Here is a 24,187-nt window from a genome sequence, read left to right on the forward strand (position 1 = left end):
GGTCAGTGCTCTCCTAAAATAGCTTTCAATAGCTTGCAGATGTGATAGTGTATGAGATGACACTGCCAATGCAATCTTAACCTGAAACAAAGATTTCCACTCTATGCCTTGAAAACGTTTTGAGAACATTCTGTGGTAAATCTCACCATGCTAGGCTGTAATGTCAAAAAGGTTGTGTAATATTTCGACATGTTCATGTGCTCTTGTTTTTAGGTCTTTCTGTTTAAGTTCACCTCTCTCCCACATTTCACCACATAAAAGTAATGCATTTTGAAATTAAGCTGAAATGTTTGTATTTTCTTACAGGTAAATCATGTTCAACATGTTACTGATAGTGCTGGACAAATGAAGACCAACAACCAGGTATAGGACAAAATGGAGTATGATATCCAAGTGCTCTCTGAATTGTCTTGAGAACCGATATATTACATTATGATAAAGAATGCATGTGACTCAGCTTTCCGATTCAGACCAAAAAACAGATGCTCTTGTCTCTACATCGCTGGTCTGCAAACACGGAACTGTGACACGTCACACCCTAACCAATCCTAAGATTAGATCGATGTACAGTATATTATTGTATCGCCCCCACAATACATATACCTTATGCATTGAATCAGTACGCTCCCTCCTCTGTCAATGCAATTTTCTTATTGTCATTATAATCTCAATGTGCGTTGACTGATCAACACAGGGTCAAGTTACTTTTTAATGTATTTCCGAAAACCTAAAGTCAACATCCAAGTAAAAAGTAGCACACCACCACGTCATTGCATGCTTGCGTCACCTTTGTGCGGTCAAAAGAAAATGCAATGCTTGCTAACTTTTCGACACAGTCACATTGTTTTAGACTATTATTATTTTTTACCAAGAGAAATAAACATTCAATCAGTACTGAGTGAATGAACAACAACAAAAGCTTCCTGTCATCACCAGACTCTCTATTTAAATAGAGTGTGAAGATAATGCATTCATGACAGGGTTTCTAGCGTAAGCGTTAATGTCACCGCCATGGAATCTGGCGGTGACATCTACTGCATGAAGTCCTCCTAGATAGCTAGCTAGCACACAGTATCCTTTGCTCCCACCTGCCGAACACCTGCGTTCACGGTTGTTAACAGAACTCAAATCAAATCAAATGTTATTTGTCACATGCGCAAAATACAACAGGTGTAGACAGTGAAATGCTGAATACAACAGCTTTTCAAAGCACTTCATGGCTACCGACGTGAGTGCTACGGTGCGGTAATCATTTAGACAGGTTACCTTCACTTTCTTGGGCCCAGGGTCTATGGTGGTCTGTTTGAAGCATGTAGCTATTACAGACTCGGCCAGGGAGAGGTTGAAAATAATCAGTGAAGACACTTGCCAGTTGGTCTGCGCATGCTCTGAGTACATGTCCTGGTAAACTGTCTGGCCCCGCGGCTTTGTGAATGTTGACCTGTTTAAAGGTCTTGCTCACATTGGCTACGGAGAGCATGATCGCACAGTCATCCGGAACAGCTGGTGCCCTCATCCATGCTTCAGTGTTGTTTGCCTCAAAGCGAGCATAAAAGGCATTTAGCTCATCTGGTACGCTTGCGTCACTGGGTAGCAGTTCGAGGTGAGTAATCGCTGTTCTGATGTCCAGAAGCTCTTTCCGGTCAGAAGAGACTGTAACAGCAACATTATGTACAAAATGAGTTACAAACAACAGCACAGTTGGTTAGGAGCCCATAAAACAGCAGCCATCCCCTCCTGCAGCATTATACAAACATCTGTGGGAAAGCAGTGTCTGACAGGTGGTGGCGAAGGACACTGTCTACTGGTGTCCTGGCTATCGTTAGCTAGCTAGCTACCTATCTCGCTGTGTACAGGAGTCCTAGTTAGCTAGCTAACTTGGTAGCGAGCACTCAGTGTCCTTCGCAAGCGCCTTCCAAACACCTGCCCTCGCCGTCGTTAACAGAACTGGGGAGTGCCCAACAGGCATGGGGCGAAATAAACTGTCTAGCGGTGTCCAAGTTAGCCACCCCTCCGCCTGCTGTGTACCGTAGTCTTGGTTAGCTAGCTAGATGGGAGCACTCCAGTACAGTGGGTGGTGCCTGCCGAACAACTGCCTTTCGCCGTTGTTAACAGAACTGCAGGCAAGGGTGAAGCACACTGTCAATCGTTGTTCTAGCTAGCTACAGTTGAAGTTGGAAGTTTACATACACCTTAGCCAAATACATTTCAACTCAGTTTTTCACAATTCCTGACATTTAATCCTAGTAAAAATCCCCTGTTTTAGGTCAGTTAGGATCACCACTTTATTTTAAGAATGTGAAATGTCAGAATAATAATAGAGAGAATGATTTATTTCAGCTTTTATTTCTATCATCACAATTCCTAGTGGGTCAGAAGTTTACATACACTCAATTAGTATTTGGTAGCATTGCCTTTAAATTGTTGAACTTGGGTCAAACGTTTCGGGTAGCCTTCCACAAGCTTCCCACAATAAGTTGGGTGAATTTTGGCCCATTCCTCCTGACAGAGCTGGTGTAACTGAGCCAGGTTTGTAGGCCTCCTTGCTCGCACACGCTTTTTCAGTTCTGCCCACAAATGTTCTATAGGATTGAGGTCAGGGCTTTGTGATGGCCACTCCAATACCTTGACTTTGGAAGTATGCTTGCGGTCATTGTCCATTTGGAAGCTCATTTGCAACCAAGCTTTAACTTCCTGACTGATGTCTTGAGATATTGCTTCAATATATCCACATAATTGTCCTCGCTCATGATGCCATCTATTTTGTGAAGTGCACCACTCCCTCCTGCAGCAAAGCACCCCTACAACATGATGCTGCCACCCCCGTGCTTCACGGTTGGGATGGTGTTCTTCGGCTTGCAAGCCTCCCCCTATTTCCTCCAAACATAATGATGGTCATTATGGCAAAACAGTTTTATTTTTGTTTCATCAGACCAGAGGACATTTCTCCAAAAAGTACAATCTTTGTCCCCATGTGCAGTTGCAAACCGTAGTCTGGCTTTTGTATGGCGGTTTTGGAGCAGTGGCTTCTTCCTTGCTGAGCGGCCTTTCAGGTTATGTCGATATGGGACTCGTTTTACTGTGGATATAGATACTTTTGTACCTGTTTCTTCCAGCATCTTCACAGGGTCCTATGCTGTTGTTCTTGGATTGATTTGCACTTTTCGCACCAAAGTACGCTCATCTCTAGGAGACAGAACGCGTCTCCTTCCTGAGCGGTATGACGGCTGTGTAGTCCCATGGTGTTTATACTTGCGTACTATTGTTTGTACAGATAAACGTGGTACCTTCAGGTGTTTGGAAATTGGTCCCAAGGATGAACCAGACTTGTGGAGGTCTACAATTGTTTTTCTGAGTTCTTGGCTGATTTCTTATGATTTTCCCATGATGTCAAGCAAAGAGGCACTGAGTTTGAAGGCAGGCCTTGAAATACATCCACAGGGACACCTCCAATTGACTCAAATGATGTCAATTAGCCTAGCAAAAGCTTCTAAAGCGATGACACCATTTTCTGGAATTTTCCAGGCTGTTTAAAGGCACAGTCAACTTAGTGTATGTAAACTTCTGACCCACTGGAATTGTGAATGATAAGTGAAATAATCTGTCTGTAAACAATTGTTGGAAAAATTACTTGTGTCATGCACAAAGTAGATGTCCTAACCGACTTGCCAAAACTATAGTTTGTTAACAAGAAATTTGTGGAGAGGTTGAAAAACGAGTTTTAATGACTCCAACCTAAGTGTATATAAACTTCCGACTTCAACTGTAGCTACCGGGGTGGTCGGTAACCTCTTCTGTGATGTTTAACGGCGGTTGGCATGCAATGTTGAGGTGTATTACCGCCACCCATTGTAGTGGAGTGCTCCCACCTGTTTACCTTAGTCCTAGCTTAAAAATGGACCAATAGAAGTGTAAAGAGGGGTTCCTGCAGATGCAGGAATGCCCACATGCAGGAACGCCCCAAATTCCTTGCCTTTTTGCACCCTTCTCAGTCTTGCTACTACGGAGGATAGAACTGTGGAGACTATAGAGACCAACTCTCAACTCTTAAGGAATACGTCATTGCATCTGTCAGATATACTCCATCCCTACGGTATATCCCAGGGACACACTGCTGGTGTATTTTCCAGGAGATTGCTCGATTGTCTTGTTAAAAGAGATCATAGACATTTTTTACAGTTTACTACATGTTGGCTTAAATGGGTTTCTATTTTTTCTCTTCCCTCTGGAAAATCAGCTGTTAATATTAAAATAAATACTAATAACTACATTATTTCTGTTGCCATTTGTCATTAACCAGGTCACAGTCTGACAGGTACAAGACGGCAGAGAGGCTCAGGGTCAGGGCAGAGAGGCTCAGGGTTGTGATCAGTCCACACTATGAATGGATGTTCCACCCCCTCTAACCAGTACCTCCACTCATCCAACGCCATCTTAGCGGGGTTAAGACGATGGGAAAGGAAAGTGCAGGGATGCAGCTTTTGGTCCTGGGCAAAACGCTGGGGATAGGATGGCCCCCATTCCGTCGTCCGAAGCGTCAACCTCCACCACGAACTGACGGGACGGGTCCGGATGGATTAAGATGGGAGATGTAGTGAACCAATGCTTGAGGTCCAAGAACGCCCGATCAATGAGCAGGAACTGCATAGACTCACTGTGATTACCTGACACTCTCAGGTTAATGGGAAACGTATTGTGTCAATAGAGCGCCCATCCAGCACTCTGACGTTCATGGGAATGGAGAGGGGTTGTGTGGGGATTCCCAGCTCCGACACCAGGGTAGCGTCCATAAAGCTCTCATCGGCCCCAGAGTCAATGATCACCCAGAGAGATTTGGACTGGTCACCCCATAACAGGATGGCATGGAGAGGGGTACGAGTTTTGGAAAATGGGAAACTCCCCATTTGGCCAACCAGCGTACTAGTACCTACTTGATGAGCCAGGTCTTTTAATGGACAGGTAGATATGTAATGTCCTGATGTTCCACAATACAGACAACTCTTGGTGCTCAGTCTGTGTAAGCATTCAGCAGGAGACAATCTGGCCCTGCCCAGTTGCATGGGCTCCAGAGGAAGCAAGTAGACATCCCTCTGTGATTCCCGAGGGGACTCAGGTGACATCGGCTTCTACCGGAGACTTCTGGGATTCCTCGGAGGCAAGGTGGGCGCCGTGGACGAGCGAGTGGGACCGGATCAGACCTGCCGTGAAAGCGTGGTCATGGCATTCCGCCAAGGTTTGGATTCTTTCCATACAATCTTGAAGTACTTCCTCGTGTCTACCAATGGCAACTCCTTGGACGGAGACAGCATTTGCAAAGCTGGTCCGAGTCTGCTGGGTCAGTCATGGCCAGTTCGTACTATCACGACTCAGGATATGACCCAGATGCACACACAGGATCGAGATGGTTCTGTTCTCAGACAATTTATTATAGGCAAAGGGCAGGTCGAGGACAGGCAGAAGTTCGTAACCACTTCAGAGTCCGACAGGTACAGGACGGCAGACAGACTTAGGGTCAGAGCAGGCAGAAGTTCACAAACCAGGTCAGAATCAGGTAGGTACAGAATGGCAGGCAGGCTCAGAGTCAGGGCAGGCAGAAAGGTCAGAACCGGAAAGGCTAGAAACAAAAACTAGAGAGCATGGGAAAAACAGGCAACACGCTGGGACGACCTTACAAAACAAGACGAACTGGCAACAGACCAACAGAAAACGCAGGTTTAAGTACACACGGGATAATGGAGGAAAATGGGAGACACCTGGTGGGTGATGGAGACAAGCACAAGACAGGTGAAACAGATCAGGGTGTGACATGTCAAACCCTCTCAAACAGCCTAATACATACTCTTCAGTAGAATAATGGACTTTACAGTGTCCGGCTATTAACATAATGTATACACAGTGTATACACTACCAGTCAAATGTTTGGACACACCTACTCATTCAAAGGTTTTTATTTATTTTTTACTATTTTCTACCTTGTAGAATAATAGTGAAGACATCGAAACTATGAAATAACACATATGAAATCATGTAGTAACAAAAAAGTGTTAAATAAATCAAAATATAATTTATTTGAGATTCATCAAAGTAGCCACCCTTTGCCTTGATGACAGCTTTGCACACTCTTGGCATTCTCTCAACCAGCTTCATGAGGTAGTCACCTGGAATGCATTTCAATTAACAGGTGTGCCTTCTTAAAAGTTACTTTGGAATTTCTTTCATTCTTAATGTGTTTGAGCCAATCAGTTATGTTGTGACAAGGTAGGTAAATGACCACGTCCATATTATGGCAAGAACAGCTCAAATAAACAAAGAGAAACGACAGTCCATCACTACTTTAAAGGGGAATGGAAACACTAGGAATTAAATCTAAGCAAAGAGATGTATTCAATCCACTAATACTAAACATGTGCATTTAACCTAAAAACATCTCTATATCTATCGTCGACAAGGTTTATTTGAGCTATGGTCAGCGCCATTTTAAATTGCTATATTAACAACTGATGCCAGTGCGTCACTGGCACGAATCAGCTTATTGTCTGTGGTATCGAAGAGAGTGAGGTTAGGTGCGGACAAGGAAGATGGCAACAACAAGTAGTAATTCAAACATGAACTGTATTATGCCAGGCTGTAGAAAGTGGTTCCAAAAAAATCCCTCGGTAAGCTACCATCGGCTGCCCAAGGACCCACAACTTTTGTGTGTCCTGAATGTCCTGATGAGGAAGGACGTGCCAGCTCGAGCTAGCAGGATCAGCAGCCAGCACTTTGCGGAGGAAGACTTCGAAATGAAGGGCACTTTCGATGCGGCAACCAGGAGTTTCCAAATGGAAGAGTCATAGGACTATGTTGAAGCACTTTGCTTGCCCCTCCATGTTTAAGGGTTATGGTGTAGGGGTTACCGACCGACCATCATCAACATCGCTGGCTTCAGAGTCTAGCAAAAGCCGGACTGAACGGAGGTAGCGACGGGAGTCAATGGAGCCTGAGGTAACGTTAACCGGTCATGAGTCATGACTGTTGTTGGACTAGGCTAGCATTAGACACTGGACAACTTTGTTGCAACTCTAGTTGAAGGTAACTAGCTAATTGCGTCTGAAGGGTTTTGTGTAACACCCCCAGCAACTAACGTTAGCAAGCAACTCAACAGCAACTAACGTTAGCAAGCAACTCAACAGCAACTAACGTTAGCAAGCAACTAAAATTGCAACACAGTTTCTCTGTGTAGCCCTATTATTAGGTAGTTACTGCTGTAGCTAGCTTCCACCTCAGATAGTCAAGTACTGTAATAGTTACTGTAGCTAGATTCCACCTCAGATAGTGAAGTACTGTAATAGTTACTGTAGCTAGATTCCACCTCAGATAGTCAAGTACTGTAATAGTTACTGTAGCTAGATTCCACCTCAGATAGTGAAGTACTGTAATAGTTACTGTAGCTAGATTCCACCTCAGATAGTCAAGTACTGTAATAGTTACTGTAGCTAGTTTCCACCTCAGGTAGACAAGTACTGTAATAGTTACTGTAGCTAGATTCCACCTCAGATAGTCAAGTACTGTAATAGTTACTGTAGCTAGATTCCACCTCAGATAGTCAAGTACTGTAATAGTTACTGTAGCTAGATTCCACCTCAGATAGTCAAGTACTGTAATAGTTACTGTAGCTAGATTCCACCTCAGGTAGACAAGTACTGTAATAGTTACTGTAGCTAGATTCCACCTCAGATAGTCAAGTACTGTAATAGTTACTGTAGCTAGATTCCACCTCAGATAGTGAAGTACTGTAATAGTTACTGTAGCTAGATTCCACCTCAGGTAGACAAGTACTGTAATAGTTACTGTAGCTAGATTCCACCTCAGGTAGACAAGTACTGTAATACATTTTGTTGACAGATTTGTTTTTGTAAGGTTTTGTTAGCTTCACCTCATTTAGCTAGACTGAAGTTGGCATAGCTAATGTTTGCTGAAAAATAAATGTCCCTGTATTTGCTGTGTGTGTGTGTGTGTGTGTGTGTGTGTGTGTGTGTGTGTGTGTGTGTGTGTGTGTGTGTGTGTGTGTGTGTGTGTGTGTGTGTGTGTGTGTTGACATAGCATACAAGACAGGTATCTTGTTAACACCAACTGATATATTTGGGTTCAGTTGTCTTAACAAAACATTTGTTTGTTTTCAGGATCACATCCGGCCATGATTGGAAGTCCCTTAGGGCGTTGCACAATTGGCCCAGCGTCGTTCGGGTTTGGCGGGGGTAGGCCGTCATTGTAAATAAGAATTTGTTCTTAACTGACTTGCCTAGTTAAATAAAGGTTAAGAAATGTAAAAAAAATCATCCCTGAAAAGGTTTTCATCCTGGAGGAGACTGTGCAGGGGGAGGTAAAGGAGGTACATGCTAATCCATGTTATTTCTAAGGCTGTTGTTTATTTTTCAAGACAGACTCTGTCATCCCTGAGGCCATTTTGGATATAAAATGATTCTTGATTATAACTATAGCCTAATAGATGCCTTAATTGTTTTCTACCAACGGGAAAGAACAGTTAGTACAGAATGCCAAACTGACCCCTGGGCGCCAGAGTGCTCCTGTGCTGTGGCGGAGAAGAGGTCCACCGGGACCATCACTAAAGAGTTCAGGGCCCAGCTAGACTGCGCTCACGGCCATCAGTATACAACCTTGTCCTGCCCCTATCTGCCAGAGATGGAGCTGACGGAGAGTGAGAATGAGATGAGTGAAGACCAGAGCTCACTGTATGAATTGATTGCTGTGCTGTGCTGTGCTGTGCTGTGCTGTGCTGTGTATTCACTAACTGTCTGAGTGATGTGACATTTTTATAGTATCTGTAACATATTTTGGTGTGTATTTAATCTGCAATTTAACTTCTTAAAGTGGCAATCAGCAGTATAAATAATAACAAAGTGTTCTCCCTGCTCCTCTTTCAGGTAAAATGCTTAGGGGTGGGGCTGGAGAAATGTAACCACTCTCAAATACATAGAGCGATAGATGCAAATACTGACCATCCATCCATTATAGTTTGAACCATGTTTTGAGACTGCATTGTGTTTGTTGATATCTTCTTTGGTTACAAACGTTGGAGTATAATGAACTTATATTTGGGGTATGACAGTTGATCTAAGCTCACTAGGAATTTCTAAGTTAGATTCTTCAAGAACCAATGGTTATATATCATTCATTTATAAGTGCAAAAAATGGATGTAGCTACTGCTGATTGCCCCTTTAAGGTATGCCACTGTTGTTTGTCTATTGATCTTGTGCATGAGGCAAAGACTTGCAATCACAAGCCTTTCATGTGAATCCTCTTTTGTTTCATTGAAACTTGTAAAAACACCTTAATAACCCTGTAATTTACTATGAATTTTTTGTAATCCTGTTTCTATGATCTGTTTCTACTACCATGTAGCCAGGTCGCTTTGGATAAAGGCGTCTGCTAAATGGTATATATTATTAAAGTCTCCTTTGACTCTGCCAACTAGCTAGCCAGTGTAGTTACCATTCCTTTCCAATAGATGGCAGCCAAAGCTAGTTGAAGTCACTACTCTAGCGACAGGGACAGGGGGTTAGTGCGTGTTGAAAGTAGTTTTATCTTCAAAGCAAGTTTATCTGGATTACGCTTGAACCTGTTGTTATAGGGGACAAGCTAACTAATACTATTTTTACATAAGGCGCAGGCATTAGGGCTATGTCTTGAAAAAAGTTACAGCAGGCTTGATTCACTAAATGAACTGGTTTTATTCAAACTCAAACCTTATGTAAATGCCACTTGCTTCTGGGTATGCTGCCTTATGGAAGAGACGACACACACAGGGATGACACGCCATACACCTCATCCAATTCCCCCTATGCCCATAGGGTGAACTGGCGATAAGCTGCCAGCCTGTATGCTCTGCAAACAAAATCATAAAAAAAGTTAGTCTGATAGCGAAACTAAATCACAATGTATTTATAACGAGCACGCCACATTATTGGTTAGAATGAGATTTCATTAATCATTCGGGGCGGCAGGTAGCCTGGTGGAGAAAGCGTTGGGCCAATAACCGAAAGGTTGCCAGATCGAATCCCCGAGCTGACAAGGTAAAAATCTGCCGTTCTGCCCCTGAACAAGGCAGTTAACCCACTGTTCCTCGGCCGTCATTGTAAATAAGAATTTGTTCTTAACTGACTTGCCTAGTTAAATTAGAAAAATATTTGAACTCTGGTTGTCTGATCAAAAGATGAATGCGTTACCATCGTGCCAAACAATGCTCGTGATAGACATTATCATAGGTTTAGCAATATGCTCAGCATATGTGGGACCTCCTTCAAGACTGTTGGAAAAGCATTCCTCATGAAGCTGGTTGAGAGAATGCCGAAAGTGTGCAAAGCTGTCATCAAGGTAAAGGCTAGCTACTTTAAAGAATCTAAAATAGATTTTGATTTGTTTAACACTTTTCTGGTTACTACATGATTCCATATGTGTTATTTCATAGTTTTGATGTCTTCAATATTATTCTACAGTGTAGAAAATAGTAAAAATAAAGAAAAACCCTTGAATGAGTAGGTGTGTCCAAACTTTTGACTGGTACTGTATATCATTAGCAGCGGTGTAAAGTACTTAAGTAAAAATACTTTAAAGTACTGCTTAAGTAGTATTTTTTGGGAATCTCTACTTTACTTTTTATATTTTTGCTAACTTTTGCTTTTACTTCACTACATTCCTAAAGAAAATCATATACGTTTTACTCCATACATTTTCCCTGACACCCAAAAGTACTCGTTACATTTTGACAGGAAAATGGTCCAATTAACACACTTATCAAGAGAACATCCCCGGTCATCTCTACTGCCTCTGATCTGGCGGACTACTGAACAAAAATGCTTCATTTGTAAATGATGTCTGAATGTTGGAGTGTGCCCCTGGCTATCCGTCAATAAAAAAAAAAGAAAATCTTGCCATCTGGTTTGCTTAATATAAGGAATTTGAAATGGTTTATACTTTTACCTTTACATTTGATACTTAAGTACAATTTAGCAATTCCATTTACTTTTGAAACTTAAGTATATTTAAAACAAAATACTTTTGGACTTTTACTCAAGTAGTATTTTACTGGATGACTTTCAATTTTACTTGAGTCATTTTCTGTTAAATAAAGTTAGTTAAATAAATATTAAATAAATAAAATAAAATCAAGTATGACAATTGAGTACTTCATCCACCACTGATCATTAGGCTGTAAGTATTTCTCGATATAGGCCTTTTGTAAATGTGTATTATTGTAGCGTCACCATCTTTACTGCAAAAAGGGGGGAAAAATGACGCACAACTTTAAGCTACATATTCATTTGACAGAGGTAATAAAGTGGCCATTGATCAGTACAGCATTTTGATAAAACAGGACCATGTTTTCAAAACAATATTGTACTGGTAACGGTTCCAGAAATCAGGAATGCAGACAGGCTCTATAGACCTCTATTTATGAGTGACTGTGTTCAACCCACCACCAAGCTAGTCACCACATTACTACAAGACAAAATAGCTCACTCAATCTCACATGATGGTCTTGTAAGTATAAAAGCAAAGCTTGTTTTCATATAATAACATGAAAGCTTTAAAGGCTAGTTCAATGGGATTAGTGTGGTGTGTGAAGAATATAATACGTTAACTTGTATGTGGTATAAATCACATTGTGGGAGAACAACCTCTAAGAGTATGAATGAGGCTGTGTGAGAAGGTTTGAATCCTAAGCAACCTGCCTACACATTGTTTGAAGTACAACAGACCAACATAGCTACTGTGGAGTAGGCATTGTGGTGCTCATGTGAATTTCCTTTCTTTTAAAGCTTCAGACCAATACCTACATATCACTTAAAATGTCATTTTTAGTTATTATATGTATTGTATGCACTGGTTCAGTTTTCACTTGTGATCACTTTGCAACAAATATTTCAACACTACATATTGGTTGGGTCTAAAATGGCACCCTATTCCCTATATTGTACACTAATTTTGACCAGAGCCCTTTGGGCCCATTGTTACAACCTGTTACATTTTTTGTCATTTAGCAGACGCTCTTATCCAGAGCGACTTACAGTAGTGAATGCATACATCTCATACATAGTTTTTTGTTTGTTTTTTGTACTGGCCCCCCGTGGGAATCAAACCCACAACCCTGGCGTTGCACACACCATGCTGGAATTGCAAACACCATGCTCTACCAACTGAGCCACAGTTGGTAGATGTGTTCCTGTTACATATCAAAATGACTTAGTGGGCAGATATTTACATGCACTTATTTATTTTCTTCCCCTCGTAAGATTCCATAGTATCTCTGATTGGCATACATGACTGGTTTTACACACACGCACACACACAGACACACGCACAAGCGCATGCAAGCATACAACACTTTCAGCTATTTTGTGACAACAACAGTAACAAGGTATTTTATTTAACTTTCTCCTCCTATATCTGTGTTAACTTGCAGTAGATTCCATAGTATCTCTGTGTTAAAGTGCAGTAGATTCCATAGTACCTCTGTGTTAACGTGCAGTAGATTCCATAGTATCTCTGTGTTAACGGGCAGTAGATTCCATAGTATCTCTGTGTTAATGGGCAGTAGATTCCATAGTATCTCTGTGTTAACGGGCTGTAGATTCCATAGTATCTCTGTGTTAACGGGCAGTAGATTCCATAGTATCTCTGTGTTAACGGGCAGTAGATTCCATAGTATCTCTGTGTTAACGTGCAGTAGATTCCATAGTATTTCTGTGTTAACGGGCAGTAGATTCCATAGTATTTCTGTGTTAACGGGCAGTAGATTCCATAGTATCTCTGTGTTAATGTGCAATAGATTCCATAGTATCTCTGTGTTAATGTGCAGTAGATTCCATAGTATCTCTGTGTTAAAACTTCTTCAGGATTGGTGGGTCCCCTACGGGATGGTTGAGCTAACGTAGGCTAATGCGATTAGCATGAGGTTGTAAGTAACAAGAACATTTCCCAGGACATAGACATATCTGATATTGGCAGAAAGCTTACATTTTTGTTAATCTAACTGCACTGTCAAATTTACAGTAGCTATTACAGTGAAAGAATACCATGCTATTGTTTGAGGAGAGTGCACAGTTTTGAACATGGAAAGTTATTAATAAACAAATTAGGCACATTTGACAGTCTTGATACAACATTCTTAACAGAAATGCAATGGTTCATTGGATCAGACTAAAACTTTGCACATACACTGCTGCCATCTAGTGGCCAATATCTAAATTGCACCTGGGTGGAATAAGGCAACATGGTCTTTCTCTTGCATTTCAAAGATGATGGTACAACAAAAATACAAAAAAACATTAGTTTTTTTCTTTGTATTATCTTTTACCAGATCTAATGTGTTATATTCTCCTACATTCCTTTCGCATTTCCACAAACTTCTAAGTGTTTCCTTTCAAATGGTACCAAGAAAATGCATATCCTTGCTTCAGGGCCTGAGCGACAGGCAGTTAGATTTGGGTATGTCATTTTATGCGAAAATTTAAAAAAAGGGTCCGATCCTTAGAGGCTAAAGTGCAGTAGATTACATAGTATCTCTGTGTTAACGTGCTGTAGATTCCATAGTATCTCTGTGTTAACGTGCAGTAGATTCCATAGTATCTCTGTGTTAATGTGCAGTAGATTCCATAGTATCTCTGTGTTAACGTGCAGTAGATTCCATAGTATCTCTGTGTTAACATGCAATAGATTACATAGTATCTCTGTGTTAATCTGCAATAGATTCCATAGTATCTCTGTGCTAACGGGCAGTATATTCCATAGTATCTCTGTGTTAATGTGCAGTTCATTCCATAGTATCTCTGTGTTAACGTGCAATAGATTCCATAGTATCTCTGTGTTAAAGTGCAGTAGATTCCATAGTATCTCTGTGTTAACGTGCAGTAGATTCCATAGTATCTCTGTGTTAACATGCAATAGATTCCATAGTATCTCTGTGTTAACATGCAATAGATTCCATAGTATCTCTGTGTTAAAGTGCAATAGATTCCATAGTATCTCTGTGTTCATTTACAGTTCATTCCATAGTATCTCTGTGTTAACGTGCAGTAGATTCCATTGTATCTCTGTGTTAAAGTGCAGTAGATTCCATGGTATTTCTGTTAACGTGCAGTAGATTCCATAGTATCTCTGTGTTAACGGGCAGTAGATTCCATGGTATTTCTGTTAACGTGCAGTAGACTCCATAGTATCTCTGTGTTAACGGGCAGTAGATTCCATAGTATCTCTGTGTTAACGGGCAGCAGATTCCATAGTATCTCTGTGTTAACGGGCAGTAGATTGTCTGTCATATGCTGTCATATGCTCATGCAAACTGTTATGAATGACAATGTGCAGTGCTTCTATGAGTGGGTAAGGCTTTACTTGTCAATGAGTTACAGTGCATACTCAATTAGTATATTCCCCATATAGTTAGCTTGGAATTCATGTAATGCCCACTGAACACCCTCAAAATATGTTAATACGAAAGTTCAGCAGATACATTTGTAAAAAACTGTCAACAATTACAAACATTATCACTTGCTTATATGTATAGCACCCCAGCTGTGACTTCCTAAGTTGTGCAGTCAATGTGGCTTGATTGGCATACATGACTGGTTACACACACACACACACACACACACACACACACACACACACACACACACACACACACACACACACACACACACACACACACACACACACACACACACACACACACACACACAACAGTTTAAGCTATTTTGTGACAACAACAGTAACAAGGTATGTTTGGTGGAAATATTAAAGACGTCTACTATAACTTTTGCAGCTGTCCGACTATCGAAGATTAAGTTACAGATAGTTCTTACATTTTTAACATTAAATTCCTTTCAATTACATTTTTTAATGAATTCGTTTTTTTTTTAACAACAATCAAGTACCTTCAGCATTTGACTGTCTATCACTGTGAATAAGTCTAGAACTACATAAGTATGGAGTATAAAGTGCTGTACATTAATGCATAGGTAGGGTATGACCAAAAACAAGACTGTCTTGAATCTGATTCATTTGTAAAACATATTTACCAATTGAAAAGAAAATGAAGCAACATATTGTAAAAAGCTTTTATCTAAATTGAGAGCAAATGCATTTAATTTCACTTGGCTTCAGCATCAATTCTTCACACTTTACTTTTCAACTGCTCCCATTATTGTTCACGTTAAGTCACTACATTAATAAGAAAATTCACTCTGGTCAGTGCTTCAGATTAAAAAAGGGAAGTAAAGTCATTTAGACAGGAAGTAGCAGCTAGCGATTTTTATAAAAATGAGGAAGCCTAAAAAAACACTCCCAATTCACAATATACTGTATATTATGTGCTTCACTGCAGTGTGAGAGGATATCATACATATGTATTAAAGTAGTAAACTGACTTATTATTGTGTTGTTGTAGTTGATATCTATGTATTGTGGTGTTTTGAAAAGTGTAGGCCCTCAGACGAAACGGTTTCTGGTGTTGCAACATTTGAAGTGACCTGCTCACATCCTGTTCAGCCCGCTAGCAGTCGAACATGGTCGCCTCAGCGCAGGATCACAGATAGAAGCAGTGGAGCAGAGGAGTTGTTGTTTCTTCCAAGGTAAAGTCCCATTCACCTAATACCGTACATAATGGTTTGGATAAGTTTTGATTCATATTGTGCTTGAGGTCAGAGATGGTAATACTGTAGTTGTTGTTTTTGTTAGGAAGGTCAATTGTTTAGGGTCAGGCAACAGGGTGAAGAGAGACTGGATGGATCAGCAGACTGGGCCTTGGAGTAGTCTGACGATGTACAGCACAGTAGCAGTCTTACCAAAGATTTATTAAATTCCCTCACTTTTTTTTTAACTTGAAGTAAATATGTGTGGGGGGTTTTGTCAGTGTTGTCTTGCTTTGTTGCTGCGTTCCTTTCAACACATTTTGAGGGAAAACTTCAACACATTTCAAGCCAACCATTTCGATGAGCTTGGTCACAGTGACAAAGTCTTGTGTTAACATTTCTTGAGTAAATTAAATGACAGTCTTTTAAAAAAAGATTTATAACAATAACAGTGGATAAGAATCATATGATTTGTAATATATTGAATTGTATGCTGGTGAAAAACATTTTATTTCATTTTTATCACTTTTTCCAGCACTTAATTTGAATGGGCGGTGTGATGATTTGTTTGTACTGACCTAAGATTCATCTCTGAATTGAGAATGATCTTTGTGGCAGATCTCACTTAGTAGGTATCACCCGAGAGGACTTTGGCGTTGAATTGTATTGGTCACATACACATATTTAGCAGATGTTATTGCGGGTGTAGCGAAAAGCTTGTGTTCCTAGTTCCAACAGTGCGGTAGTATCTAACAATTCACAACAATACACACACATCTAAAAGTAAAATAATGGAATTTAAGGGAACGTTAAAGTTAAGGCATTCAAGGGAAAGTTCAGTCTTGAACCTTTCCTTATTGAAATCAGTCCATGGTCAGAGTAGAACCCCCCCCCCCAGCCGCTTAGACTTTAAAGAATTAAATTGATATTTTCATATATTTCTTGATACACCGCAGCTTGTAGATGTATCATGTTGGTTCCTGGGTTTTGTTTTTATGTTTTACTCATAAAAGGCAATTGATAAGATCTTTGGTTTCACAGACTCAATGCTAGCCTTTGTTGCATTAGAAAGATACATTTTTCTAAAATAATTTCTACTTTGTGATGTACATTGGCAGACGATTGAACTTTCAAAGACTAATCAGCTTCAAAACCATTCTCATTTTGAACATGTGATGCCACTGTCTAATCTTTCATCTCTTCATTTCCACGTTTGGATACCTTTTCATAACATTTTTGGGGGTGAGATCTGATTGACTTCTTGTTGAATTCAGGTTATAAAGGAGGCCTACAATGAAATAACAAATCCATTCTCTTCTAATTCACATTGGTTTATAATTCATTTCTAGTGATAATTGTTCTATATTTATATTGTATTTTTTAATTTTTTGAATCCCAGGCCCCCGTCCCCCGCAGGAGGCCTTTTGCCTTTTGGTAGGCCGTCATTGTAAATAAGAATTTGTTCTTAACTGACTTGCCTAGTTAAATAAAGGTTAAATAAAATATAAATAAATACAGTATTAATAGATTGAGGTATTATGCAGTACAAGATACTCAGAAATCCACTCAAATATTGTTCTTAGTTGATGCACAACAGATTTTGAGTCCACCAATTCACAGTTAAATAAAACACTCCTGCTTTAATAATTGTCCCTTGTGGGATGAATGGAGTATTTGAATTGAATTCATTTTAAATATACTGTAGTGCAAATGTACAGCGTGGAAGCTGTGTTGGTACCTAGAAAACATTTCTTCATTTCAGTTACCTATTAATATATAAAAGGAACAACCAAAGAGAGATAATTGAATGGTCAAAAGTTTACAGATAAAAGCTAGACAGGAATTGAATTGATTGACTTCTTAGGTTTCCATTGACAATCAATACCCATGTAATTTCATGTGGTCCAACTTAGTTTTTTAAAGAAATGTAGAAAGAATAAATATTTGGGAGTTTAATAAAGCATAACTTGTTGCAGAAAGAGTGTTATTTTAACAGTCTGTGCTTCAATAAATTCTGCCCTTTGTATTTAGAATACAAAACGGGTAGTTCCAGTTTCACACTATTACAGTTGGTACGTTCTGGTTCTTAATTCACAGAATACAAGACATTTCTTAACTTCTTAAAAAATGGTACTCATTGGAAACAAGAAAGAGTTCCAAACTTTCTTATCATGAGATTATTGTGTAATGGCCTTTTACCATTTCTAAGTAAATACAAGGAAAAATAGCTGTAATAATTCAACTGTAAAATGCACATTAAGAAAATGTGCAACTCATTCTTTTTGTCTCCTTGTGCTGCTTTGGGGGGCATGGTTACCATAGCAATGACCTTTTTGTACCAAACAGTTGCACTGCTTTCTATTTGAATCTTTTTGTGGTACTGACTCCTTGTCCTATGTGAACACAGAGCAACTTATATATTCATCCTTCTCATTCTTCTTTTTTAGCACCTGAAGTTGTAATTTTTTTTCAGTAAAAGGCTAGTTCACACCTCTGCGTCCGTCTATCTGTCTTTGGTGGGCTGCTAGTTTTAGGCTACAACAGGATGTCTATCTTCCATTGTCTTCAGTTCATTGTAGAATGTTTGTAGAAACCCAGCAATGTTTAGTCTAAAATGTATGCATTACCAATTACAACTAAATTCGGTTAATGATTTGTAACCTCCGTTAATTCAACGTGTCTATGGTTAAGTTGGTTTAGTTATAATTGAGACCGTTTGTCAGCATTTTTTCTAGGTCACTTACAGTGCCTTAAGAAATTATTCATACCCCTTGACGTGTTCCACATTTTGTTTTGTTACAGCCTGAATTCAAAATGGATTAAAGAGATTTTTTCCCTCACCCATCTACACACAATACCTCATGATGACAAAGTGAAAACATGTTTTTAGACATTTTTGCAAATGTATTGAAAATGAAATACAGACATATCTAATTTGCATAAGTATTCACACCCCTGAGTCAATACTTTGTGGAAGGACCTTTGGCAGCGATTACAGCTGTGCATCTTTTTGGGTAAGTCTCTAAGAGCTTTCCACACTTGGATTGTGCAACATTTGCCCATTATTATAAAAATAATTCTTCAAGCTCTGTCAAATTGGTTGTTGATCATTGCTAGACAACCATTTTCAGGTCTTGCCACATTTGTTCAAGTAGATTTAAGTCAAAACTGTGACTCGGCCACTCAGGAATATTCACTGTCTTCTTGGCAAGCAACTCCAGTGTAGATTTGGCCTTCATCTCCCAGTGTCTGGTGGAAAGCAGACTGAACCTGGTTTTCCTCTAGAATTTTGCCTGTGCTTAGCGCCATTCCATTTATTTTTTATCCTGAAAAACTCCCCAGTCCTTGCCGATGACAAGCATACCCATAACATGATGTAGCCACCACTATGCTTGAAAACACGGAGAGTGGTACTTAGTAATATGTTGTATTGTATTTGCCCCAAACATAACACTTTGTATTCAGGACAAAAAGTGAATTGCTTTGACACATTTTTTGCAGTATTACTTTAGATGCCTTGTTGCAAACAGGATGCATGTTTTGATTTTTTTTTTAAATCTGTATAGGCTTCCTTATTTCCACAATTAGGATAGTATTGTGGAGTAACTACAATGTTGTTGATCCATCCTCCGTTTTCTCCTATTACAGCCATTAAACTCTGTAACTGTTTTAAAGCCACCATTGGCCTCATGATGAAATCCCTAAACAGTTTCCTATCTCTCCGGCAACTGAGTTAGGAAGGACGCCTGTATCTTTGTAGTGACTGGTTGGATTGATACACCATCCAAGTGTAATTCATAGCTTCACCATGCTCAAAAGGAAATTTCATGTCTGCTTTTTATTTTACCCATCTACCAATAGATGCCCTTCTTTGCAAGGCATTCGGAAACTTCCCTGGTCTTTGTGATTGAATCTGTGTTTGAAATTTGCTGCTTGACTGAGGGACCTTACAGATAATGAATTGTATGTGTGGGGTACAGAGATGAGGTAGTCATAAAAAAATTATGTTAAACATTATTATTGCACACAGAGTGAGTCCATGAAACTAATTATGTGACTCGTTAAGCACTTCTTTATTCCTGAACTTATTTAGGCTTAGGAGTTGAATACTTATTGACTAAAGACATTTCAAGTTTTCATTTTTTATTAATTTGTAAGCTTTTCAAATATCATAATTCCACTTTGACATTATGGGGTATTAAGTGTAGGCCAGTTTTAAACTATTTTAAATTCAGGCTGTAACACAACAAATGTGGAAAAAGTCAAGGGTTGTGAATACTTTCTGAAGGCACTGTACATGACGCAAATGTGTTATTGTGTCTGCAGTGAGTGACCACAATAAAAAGGAACTTGGGAGAGGAAAGAAATTGTTTATTGGATGGATGAGTGTCATGACTGACCATCTACTTACTGTAAATAGGACTCTCCTCTTAAGTTCCAATGAAACACCCACAGTACAGTAGTATTGAAAGTACACTTCACAGTCAGTAGGAAATGTAATGAATATAAGTAATACCTGTCTGTCCTCAGGCCAGGGCTACTACCTGTCTGTCCTCAGGCCAGGGCTACTACCTGTCTGTCCTCAGGTCAGGGCTACTACCTGTCTGTCCTCAGGTCAGGGCTACTACCTGTCTGTCCTCAGGCCAGGGCTACTACCTGTCTGTCCTCAGGCCAGGGCTACTACCTGTCTGTCCTCAGGCCAGGGTTAATACCTGTCTGTCCTCAGGCCAGGAATAATACCTGTCTGTCCTCAGGCAAGGAATAATACCTGTCTGTCCTCAGGCCAGGAATAATACCTGTCTGTCCTCAGGCCAGGAATAATACCTGTCTGTCCTCAGGCCAGGAATAATACCTGTCTATGCTCAGTCCAGGGTTAATACCTGTCTGTCCTCAGGCCAGGAATAATACCTGTCTGTCCTCAGGCCAGGGTTAATACCTGTCTGTCCTCAGGCCAGGGTTAATACCTGTCTGTCCTCAGGCCAGGGTTAATACCTGTCTGTCCTCAGGCCAGGGTTAATACCTGTCTGTCCTCAGGCCAGGGTTAATACCTGTCTGTCCTCAGGCCAGGGCTAATACCTGTCTGTCCTCAGGCCAGGGCTAATACCTGTCTATGCTCAGTCCAGGCTTACTACCTCAGACACTTTCCTCCGAAGAATTAGCATGACTCATCAGTTTCATTCCGTCACCAATTGCTAAGTTACCATTGAAAACGTTGTCAGAGATAGGAATCTAATTTGCTTCCCAGCAGTCCAATAAGTCAGAAGGCTTTTCAAGTTTTACTTGAAGATGAGAGGGAGACTGTTAAAGTTATTGTATCTTATTACTTTAAAAGCACAAACTGTAAGATTACCTGCTATTCAATGGCCATAACCAATTGATAGCAATACAAATAACTTATCATTGCCCAATTTTAGAACAACTGTCTAATCTTACCATTATCATAAATATGAACTGATCATGTTCATCTCATGGACTATCAGTCTTTGTATCCATAGATGAAAGACCTTCCCACTAAAGAGATGGCAACCAGAACAGGTTAAACACCTTCCCACTAACGAGATGGCAACCAGCACAGGTTAAACACCTTCCCACTAACGAGATGGCAACCAGCATAGGTTAAACACCTTCCCACTAACGAGATGGCAACCAGCACAGGTTAAACACCTTCCCACTAACGAGATGGCAACCAGCACAGGTTAAACACCTTCCCACTAACGAGATGGCAACCAGAACAGGTTAAACACCTTCCCACTAACGAGATGGCAACCAGCATAGGTTAAACACCTTCCCACTAACGAGATGGCAACCAGCATAGGTTAAACACCTTCCCACTAACAAGATGGCAACCAGAACAGGTTAAACACCTTCCCACTAACAAGATGGCAACCAGAACAGGTTAAACACCTTCCCACTAACGAGATGGCAACCAGCATAGGTTAAACACCTTCCCACTAACAAGATGGCAACCAGCACAGGTTAAACACCTTCCCACTAACAAGATGGCAACCAGAACAGGTTAAACACCTTCCCACTAACGAGATGGCAACCAGAACAGGTTAAACACCTTCCCACTAACGAGATGGCAACCAGCACAGGTTAAACACCTTCCCACTAACAAGATGGCAACCAGAACAGGTTAAACACCTTCCCACTAACAAGATGGCAACCAGAACAGGTTAAACACCTTCCCACTAACGAGATGGCAACCAGAACAGGTTAAACACCTTCCCACTAACGAGATGGCAACCAGAACAGGTTAAACACCTTCCCACTAACAAGATGGCAACCAGAACAGGTTAAACACCTTCCCACTAACAAGATGGCAACCAGAACAGGTTAAACACCTTCCCACTAACGAGATGGCAACCAGCATAGGTTAAACACCTTCCCACTAACAAGATGGCAACCAGCACAGGTTAAACACCTTCCCACTAACAAGATGGCAACCAGAACAGGTTAAACACCTTCCCACTAACGAGATGGCAACCAGAACAGGTTAAACACCTTCCCACTAACGAGATGGCAACCAGCACAGGTTAAACACCTTCCCACTAACAAGATGGCAACCAGAACAGGTTAAACACCTTCCCACTAACGAGATGGCAACCAGAACAGGTTAAACACCTTCCCACTAACGAGATGGCAACCAGAACAGGTTAAACACCTTCCCACTAACGAGATGGCAACCAGCACAGGTTAAACACCTTCCCACTAACGAGATGGCAACCAGAACAGGTTAAACACCTTCCCACTAACAAGATGGCAACCAGCACAGGTTAAACACCTTCCCACTAACAAGATGGCAACCAGCACAGGTTAAACACCTTCCCACTAACAAGATGGCAACCAGCACAGGTTAAACACCTTCCCACTAACAAGATGGCAACCAGCACAGGTTAAACACCTTCCCACTAACGAGATGGCAACCAGAACAGGTTAAACACCTTCCCACTAACAAGATGGCAACCAGCATAGGTTAAACACCTTCCCACTAACGAGATGGCAACCAGCATAGGTTAAACACCTTCCCACTAACGAGATGGCAACCAGCACAGGTTAAACACCTTCCCACTAACGAGATGGCAACCAGAACAGGTTAAACACCTTCCCACTAACAAGATGGCAACCAGCACAGGTTAAACACCTTCCCACTAACGAGATGGCAACCAGCACAGGTGTAACACCTTCCCACTAACGAGATGGCAACCAGCATAGGTGTAACACATACTGACTAAACGAGCTGACACCAATCGTAGCGCTCTACGTGTTAATGAGCTATAAGTGCTAAATTCCAACCTCAAAAAATAGGTGTGACCCTGGACAACACCCTGTCATTCTCTGCAAACATCAAAGCAGTGACGCGCTTCCGAAGGTTCATGCTCTACAACATCCATAGAGTACGACCTTTCCTCAAACAGGAAGCGGCGCCGGTCCTAATCCAGGCACTTGTCATCTTCCGTCTAGACTACTGCAACTTTCTGTTGGCTGGGCTAGCCGCATGTACCATCAAACCCCTGAAACGTATTCAGAATGCCACAGCCCGCCTGGTGTTCAACCTTCCTAAGTTCTCCCATGTCACCCCTCTCCTCCACTAACTTCCAGTCGAAGATCACATCATCTGCAAGACCCTAGTGCTTGCCTACGGAGCAGCAAGGGGAACTGCCCCTCCTTAACTTCAGGCTATACTCAAACCCTACCTCCTTACCCAAGTACTCCATTCTGCCACCTCTGGTCTTATCTGTCATGGAACCTCAATGGTGGAACAAGATTCCCCCTAAAGTCAGGACAACGGAGTCCTTGCCGATCTTCTGAAAATGTCTGAAACACCTACCTCTTTGAAGAGTATCTTAAAAACGCACTTATTTAAGAAACGTGTCTTTTCCCACTAGTATTGCCTTTGCAGATAAATACTTTGAGAGGAAAATGTACTTGATATGATTGTGATATGTTGTTGTCTCACCTCAACTTAAGATGACTGTACTAATTGTAAGTCGCTCTGTATAAGAGCGTCTGCCAAATAACTAGACTCTATGGTTGTGTTATCTGATTGTCATACTGTGTATGAACACGGCTCACTGAATCCTGCTCAGAGATGCAGTGAAGTGTTGCGGGTGTGTTTCACACTACATCTGTCACATAGGCCTTTACTGTAGAGTTACTGTGTGATGAGGCTGTCCTGTCTTTTGGAACTTCCTGGTATCAGTCATGTAGCACAGTAGCAATATTGATGTAGGGTTTGAAATATATTCACCTTTTATTCAACATATCGAATTAGCCATAGTCAATATGTTGATGTAAGTTCTGTCTATGGAATGAACGGTCCCTTATTGCCGCCCCATTGAACAGTAGTTACATGGCTGGCACTTGTCAGGTTCAGTGTAATAACAGTGTTGGTACAATTTGTTACATAGTACTAGCTTGTACACAATATCTGTCATCAGTAAATGCAAGTATTAGTAAAATAGGTTTTACAAAAGCTTTGAGTGGGGTTAGATGTGTGTGTGTAGTCAAACGATGGTTAGGTACTACATTCTCACAAGTCGGATACCAACAGGTG

The 24,187-nt window shown here is 40.8% G+C and overlaps 1 protein-coding gene across 4 annotated transcripts in view; it reads left to right on the forward strand.

Annotated features, from left to right (window-relative positions):
• Positions 1-15,335: 15,335 nt before the first annotated feature.
• syk (spleen tyrosine kinase) overlaps positions 15,336-24,187 on the forward strand; it is a 31,143-nt gene continuing 22,291 nt past the window's right edge. For 3 of the 4 annotated variants that reach the window (XM_014145133.2, XM_014145127.2, XM_014145138.2), the window contains exon 1: positions 15,336-15,630. The gene's annotated coding sequence lies outside the window, so the exon portion shown is untranslated. 4 annotated transcript variants of the gene reach the window in all.

This window comes from Salmo salar, chromosome ssa01 (assembly GCF_905237065.1).
Source record: "Salmo salar chromosome ssa01, Ssal_v3.1, whole genome shotgun sequence".
NCBI lineage: Eukaryota > Metazoa > Chordata > Actinopteri > Salmoniformes > Salmonidae > Salmo > Salmo salar.